Source organism: Triticum dicoccoides, chromosome 5A (genome assembly GCF_002162155.2).
Source record: "Triticum dicoccoides isolate Atlit2015 ecotype Zavitan chromosome 5A, WEW_v2.0, whole genome shotgun sequence".
NCBI classification, from domain to species: Eukaryota; Viridiplantae; Streptophyta; class Magnoliopsida; order Poales; family Poaceae; genus Triticum; species Triticum dicoccoides.
In genome coordinates, this window is record NC_041388.1 from 597310438 (window position 1) to 597318701 (window position 8264).

At 43.7% G+C, this 8264-nt stretch overlaps 1 pseudogene; it reads left to right on the top strand.

The window, feature by feature from the left end:
* Positions 1–932: 932 nt before the first annotated feature.
* Positions 933–8264, top strand: part of LOC119300098 — a 17829-nt pseudogene continuing 10497 nt past the window's right edge.

Consider the following 8264-nt stretch of genomic DNA (forward strand, 5'->3'; position numbering starts at 1 on the left):
TGCAACAAATTACAGAAGTGTTATAGGTGCATTACAGTATCTGACTCTCACACGTCCTGATATTTCTTATTCTGTGAACAAGGTATGTCAGTATTTACATGCACCTAGTACCACTCATTGGACAGCAGTTAAAAGAATTGTGAGAATCTTAAGTTCTCAAAGGGACTTGGACTTCAAATTACCAAGTCTCCATCTACACTTGTTACTGCTTATTTAGATGCAGATTGGGCTGGGTGTGCTGATGATAGAAGGTACACGGGTGGTTTTGTTGTATTCCTAGGAACAAATCTTGTGTCATGGAGTGCAAGAAAACATGCTACTGTCTCGAGGTCTAGTACTGAGGCTGAGTATAAGGCTCTAGCAAATGCTACAGCTGAAGTAATGTGGATTCAAACATTGCTGTATGAGCTTGGGATTAAAACTCCACGAACTGCAAGGTAATGGTGTGATAATATTGGTGCAACCTATATTTCAGCTAATCCTGTTTTTCATGCATGAACGAAGCATATTGAAGTTGATTTTCACTTTGTTCGAGAAAGAGTATCTCAAGGACTTCTTGACATAAGATTTATTCCAACTGGTGATCAGCTGCCTGATGGGTTTACATAGCCTCTCACGATGAGAAAAATGGATGGCTTCAAGTACAATCTCAACCTTGGTAAGTTTCCATAGAGGTTCGATTGAAGGGGAGTGTTAGACAACATGATAGATAGAGTTGTAGTTTAAACTCATATATCTCCTTCTATCTGTATTTCTCTCTATTCAGACTATCTCCCTCGATCTCCTGTAATCCAGACGCATCCTAGCGATCATCTCAACTTGGACGCCACGACAAGCTGTTCACCAGAATCAATATATACCCTTGGCCACCTACGGGTGGTAGTACGCTTCCCATAACATCTTACACATTATCGCGCGAACAACCTAGCTCAATGGTTGCTGCTGCTGCTCAAGCTCAACCTCGTGTCATGGTGCTGCCATTTCCCGCACAGGGCCACGTCATCCTGCTCATGGAGCTGCCCCGCAAGCTCGTCGAGCACGGCTTGGAGATAGACGTCGTGAACACCGAGTTCAACCACGGCCGCGTCCTCCAAGCCTTGGCAGAGGATGAAGCAATTGTTGGGGAACGTAGTAATTTCAAAATTTTCCTACGCACACGCAAGATCATGGTGATGCATAGCAATGAGGGAAGAGTGTGATCTACGTACCCTTGTAGACCGATAGCGGAAGCATTAGCACAACGCGGTTGATGTAGTCGTACGTCTTCACGGCCCGACCGATCAAGCACCGAAACTACGGCACCTCCGAGTTCTAGCACACGTTCAGCTCGATGATGATCCTCGGACTCCGATCCAGCAAAGTGTCGGGGAAGAGTTCCATCAGCACGACGGCGTGGTGACGATCTTGATGTACTACCGTCGCAGGGCTTCTCCTAAGCACCGCTACAATATTATCGAGGATTATGGTGGAAGGGGGCACCGCACACGGCTAAGAATATGATCACGTGGATCAACTTGTGTGTCTAGGGGTGCCCCCTGCCCCCGTATATAAAGGATCAAGGGGAGGAGTCCGGCCGGCCCCTATGGCGCGCCAAGGAGGAGTCCTCCTCCTAGTAGGAGTAGGACTCCTACTAGGAGGGGGAAAGAAGTGGGGAGGGAGAAGGAAAGGGGGGCGCCGCCCCCCCCCTCTCCTAGTCTAATTCGTACCAGGGGGAGGAGGCGTGCGGCCCACCTTTGGCTGCCCCTCTCTCTCTCCACTAAGGCCCATATGGCCCATTACTTCTCCGGGGGGGTTCCGGTAACCCTCCGGCTCTCCGAAATCACCCGGAACACTTCCAGTGTCCAAATATAGCCGTCCAATATATCAATCTTTATGTCTCGACCATTTCGAGACTCCTCGTCATGTCCGTGATCACATCCGGGACTCTGAACTAACTTTGGTACATCAAAACTGTAGAGCTCCTTTATAATCACCCAGTTACTTTGTGACGTTTGGTAGCACACAAAGTGTTCCTCCGGTAAACGGGAGTTGCATAATCTCATAGTCATAGGAACATGTATAAGTCATGAAGAAAGCAATATCAACATACTAAACGATCGGGTGCTAAGCTAATGGAATGGGTCATGTCAATCACATCATCCTTCTAATGATGTGATCCCATTAATCAAATGATAACACATGTCTATGGTTAGGAAACATAACCATCTTCGATTAACGAGCTAGTCAAGTAGAGGCATACTAGTGACGTTTGGTTTGTCTATGTATTCACACAAGTATTATGTTTCCGGATAATACAATTCTAGCATGAATAATAAACATTTATCATGATATAAGGAAATAAAATAATAACATTATTATTGCCTCTAGGGCATATTTCCTTCAGTCTCCCACTTGCACTAGAGTCAATAATCTAGATTACACAGTAATGATTCTAACACCCATGGAGCTTTGGTGCTGATCATGTTTTGCTCGTGGAAGAGGCTTAGTCAACGGGTCTGCTACATTCAGATCCGTATGTATCTTGCAAATCTATGTCTCCCACCTGGACTAGATCCCGGATGGAATTGAAGCGTCTCTTGATGTGCTTGGTTCTCTTGTGAAATCTGGATTCCTTTGCCAAGGCAATTGCACCAGTTTTGTCACAAAAGATTTTCATTAGACCCAATGCACTAGGTATGACACCTAGATCGGATATGAACTCCTTCATCCAGACTCCTTCATTTGCTGCTTCCGAAGCAGCTATGTACTCCGGTTCACATGTAGATCCCTCCACAACGCTTTTTTAGAACTGCACCAACTAACAGCTCCACTGTTTAATGTAAACACGTATCTGATTTGCGATTTAGAATCGTCCGGATCAGTGTCAAAGCTTGCATCAATGTAACCACTTACGATGAGCTCTTTGTCACCTCCATATATGAGAAACATATCCTTAGTCCTTTTCAGGTATTTCAGGATGTTCTTGACCGCTGTCCAGTGATCCACTCCTGGATTACTTTGGTACCTCCCTGCTAGACTTATAGCAAGACACACATCAGGTCTGGTACACAGCATTGCATACATGATAGAGCCTATGGCTGAAGTATAGGGAACATCTTTCATTTTCTCTCTATCTTCTGCATTGGTCAGACTTTGAGTCTTACTCAATTTCACACCTTGTAACACAGGCAAGAATCATTTCTTTGCTTGATCCATTTTGAACTTTTTCAAAACTATGTCAAGGTATGTGCTTTTGAAAGTCCAATTAAGCGTCTCGATCTGTCTTTATAGATCTTGATGCCCAATATGTAGGCAGCTTCACCAAGGTCTTTCATTGAAAAACTTTTATTCAAGTATCCTTTTATGCTATCCAAAAATTCTATATCATTTCCAATTAGTAATATGTCATCTACATATAATATCAGAAATGCTACAGAGCTCCCACTCACTTTCTTGTAAATACAGGCTTCTCCAAAAGTCTGTATAAAACCAAATGCTTTGATCACACTATCAAAGCGTTTATTCCAACTCCGAGAGGCTTGCACCAGTCCATAAATGGATCGCTGGAGCTTGCACACTTTGTTAGCTCCCTTTGGATCGACAAAACCTTCCGGCTACATCATATACAACTCTTCTTGCAGAAATCCATTCAGGAATGCAGTTTTGACATCCATTTGCCAAATTTCATAATCATAAAATGCGGCAATTGCTAACATGATTCGGACAGACTTAAGCATCGCTACGGGTGAGAAGGTCTCATCGTAGTCAATCCCTTGAACTTGCTGAAAACCTTTTGCGACAAGTCGAGCTTTGTAGACAGTAATATTACCGTCAACGGCAGTCTTCTTCTTGAAAATCCATTTATTCTCAATTGCTTTCCGATCATTGGGCAAGTCAACCAAAGTCCATACTTTGTTCTCATACATGGATCCCATCTCAGATTTCATGGCTTCAAGCCATTTTGCGGAATCTGGGCTCACCATCGCTTCTTCATAGTTCATAGGTTCATCATGATCTAGTAGCATGACTTCCAGAACAGGATTACCGTACCACTCTGGCGCGGATCTTACTCTGGTTGATCTATGAGGTTCAGTAGTATCTTGTTCTGAAGTTTCATGATCATTATCATTAGCTTCCTCACTAATTGGTGTAGGTGTCACAGAAACAGGTTTCTGTGATGTACTACTTTCCAATAAGGGAGCAGGTACAGTTACCTCATCAAGTTCTACTTTTCTCCCACTCACTTCTTTCGAGAGAAACTCCTTCTCCAGAAAGTTTCCGAATTTAGCAACAAAAGTCTTGCCTTCGGATTTGTGATAGAAGGTGTATCCAATAGTTTCCTTTGGATATCCTATGAAGACACACTTCTCCGATTGAGGTTCGAGCTTATCAAGTTGAAGCTTTTTCACATAAGCATCGCAACCCCAAACTTTCAGAAATGACAACTTTGGTTTCTTGCCAAACCACAGTTCATAAGGCGTCATCTCAACGGATTTTGATGGTGCCCTATTTAACGTGAATGCGGCCGTCTCTAGAGCATATCCCCAAAACGATAGCGGTAAATCAGTAAGAGACATCATAGATCGCACCATATCTAGTAAAGTACGATTACGACGTTCGGACACACCATTACGCTGTGGTGTTCCGGGTGGCGTGAGTTGCGAAACTATTCCACATTGTTTCAAATGTACACCAAACTCGTAACTCAAATATTCTCCTCCACGATCAGATCGTAGGAATTTTATTTTCTTGTTACGATGATTTTCAACTTCACTCTGAAATTCTTTGAACTTTTCAAACATTTCAGACTTATGTTTCATTAAGTAGATATACCCATATCTGCTTAAGTCATCTGTGAAGGTGAGAAAATAACGATATCCGCCACGAGCCTCAACATTCATCGGACCACATACATCTGTATGTATGATTTCCAACAAATCTGTTTCTCTCTCCATAGTACTAGAGAACGGTGTTTTTGTCATCTTACCCATAAGGCACGGTTCGCAAGTACCAAGTGATTCATAATCAAGTGGTTCCAAAAGCCCATCGATATGTAGTTTCTTCATGAGCTTTACACCGATATGACCCAAACAGCAGTGCCACAAATAAGTTGCACTATCATTATCAACTCTGCATCTTTTGGCTTCAACACTATGAATATGTGTGTCACTACTATCGAGATTTAATAAGAATAGACCACTCTTTAAGGGTGCATGACCATAAAAGATATTACACATATAAATAGAACAACCATTATTCTCTGATTTAAATGAATAACCGTCTCACATCAAACAAGATCCAGATATAATGTTCATGCTTAACGCTGGCACCAAATAACAATTATTTAGGTCTAATACTAAGCCCGAAGGTAGATGTAGAGGTAGCGTGCCGACTGCGATCACATCGACTTTGGAACCATTTCCCACACGCATCGTCACCTCGTCCTTAGCCAATATTTGCTTAATCTGTAGTCCCTGTTTCGAGTTGCAAATATTAGCAACAGAACCAGTATCAAATACCCAGGTGCTACTGTGAGCATTAGTAAGGTACACATCAATAACATGTATATCACATATACCTTTGGTCACCTTTCCATCCTTCTTATCCGCCAAATACTTGGGGCAGTTCCGCTTCCAGTGACCAGTCTGCTTGTAGTAGAAGCACTCTGTTTCAGGCTTAGGTCCAGGTTTGGGTTTCTTATCTTGAGTAGCAATTTGCTTGCTGTTCTTTTTGAAGTTCCCCTTCTTCTTCCCTTTGCCCTTTTTCTTGAAACTAGTGGTCTTGTTGACCATCAACACTTGATGCTCCTTCTTGATTTCTACCTCCGCAACTTTCAGCATTGCGAAGAGCTCGGGAATAGTCTTATTCATCCCTTGCATATTATAGTTCATCACGAAGCTCTTGTAGCTTGGTGGTAGTGATTGGAGAATTCTGTCAATGACGCAATCATCTGGAAGATTAACTCCCAATTGAATCAAGTGATTATTATACCCAGACATTTTGAGTATATGCTCACTGACAGAACTGTTCTCCTCCATCTTGCAGCTATAGAACTTATTGGAGACTTCATATCTCTCAATCCGGGCATTTGCTTGAAATATTAACTTCAACTCCTGGAACATCTCATATGCTCCATGACGTTCAAAACGTCGTTGAAGTCCCGATTCTAAGCCGTAAATCATGGCACATTGAACTATCGAGTAGTCATCAGCTTTGCTCTGCCAGATATTCATAACATCTGGTGTTGCTCCAGCAGCAGGCCTGACACCCAACGGTGCTTCCAGAACGTAATTCTTCTGTGCAACAATGAGGATAATCCTCAAGTTATGGACCCAGTCCGTGTAATTGCTACCATCATCTTTCAACTTTGCTTTCTCAAGGAACGCATTAAAATTCAACGGAACAACAGCACGGGCCATCTATCTACAATCAAACATAAACAAGCAAGATACTATCAGGTACTAAGTTCATGATAAATTTAGGTTCAATTAATCATATTACTAAAGAACTCCCACTTAGACAGACATCGCTCTAATCCTCTAAGTGATTACGTGATCCAAATCAACTAAACCATGTCCGATCATCACGTGAGATGGAGCAGTTTCATTGGTGAACATTGCTATGTTGATCATATCTACTATATGATTCACGCTCGACCTTTCGGTCTCTGTGTTCCGAGGCCATATCTGTATATGCTTGGCTCGTCAAGTATAACCTGAGTATTCTGCGTGTGCAACTGTTTTGCACCCGTTGTATTTGAACGTAGAGCCTATCACACCCGATCATCATGTGGTGTCTCAGCACGAAGAACTTTCGCAACGGTGCATACTCAGGGAGAACACTTATTGATAATTAGTGAGAGATCATCTTAAAATGCTACCGTCAATCAAAGCAAGATAAGATGCATAAAAGACAAACATCACATGCAATCAATATAAGTGATATGATATGGCCATCATCATCTTGTGCTTGTGATCTCCATCTTCGAAGCACCGTCGTGATCACCATCGTCACCGGCGCGACACCTTGATCACCATCGTAGCATCGTTGTTGTCTCGCCAATTTTATACTTCCACGACTATCGCTACCGTTTAGTGATAAAGTAAAGCATTATAGCGCAATTGCATTGCATACAATAAAGCGACAACCATATGGCTCCTGCCAGTTGCCGATAACTTGGTTACAAAACATGATCATCTCATACAATAAAATTCAGCATCATGTCTTGACCATATCACATCACAACATGCCCTGCAAAAACAAGTTAGACGTCCTCTACTTTGTTGTTGCAAGTTTTACGTGGCTGCTATGGGCTTAAGCAAGAACCAATCTTACCTACGCATCAAAACCACAACGATAGTTTGTCAAGTTGGTGCTGTTTTAACCTTCGCAAGGACCGGGCGTAGCCATACTCGGTTCAACTAAATTTGGAGAAACTGTCACCCGCTAGCCACCTTTGTGCAAAGCACGTCGGGAGAACCGGTCTCGCGTAAGCGTACGCGTAATGTCAGTCCGGGCCGCTTCATCCAACAATACCGCTGAACCAATGTATGACATGCTGGTAAGCAGTATGACTTATATCGCCCACAACTCACTTGTGTTCTACTCGTGCATATAACATCAACACATAAAACCTAGGCTCTGATACCACTGTTGGGGAACGCAGTAATTTAAAAAATTTCATACGCACACGCAAGATCATGGTGATGCATAGCAACGAGGGAAGAGTGTGATCTACGTACCCTTGTAGACCGACAGTGGAAGCGTTAGCATAACGCGGTTGATGTAGTCGTACGTCTTCACGGCCCGACCGATCAAGCATCGAAACTACGGCACCTACGAGTTCTAGCACACGTTCAGCTCAATGACGATCCCCGGACTCCGATCCAGCAAAGTGTCGGGGAAGAGTTCCGTCAGCACGATGGCGTGGTGACGATCTTGATGTACTACCATCGCAGGGCTTCGCCTAAGCACCGCTACAATATTATCGAGGATTATGGTGGAAGGGGGCACCGCACACGGCTAAGAATATGATCACGTGGATCAACTTGTGTCTCTAGGGGTGCTCCCAGCCCCCGTATATAAAGGATCAAGGGGAGAAGGCCGGCCGGCCCCTATGGCGCGCCAAGGAGGAATCCTCCTCCTAGTAGGAGTAGGATTCCTACTAGGAGGGGGAAAGAAGTGGGGAGGGAAAAGGAAAGGGGGGCGCCGCCCCCCCTCTCCTAGTCCAATTCGGACCAGGGGGAGGAGGCGTGCGGCCCACCTTTGGCTGCCCCTCTCTCTCT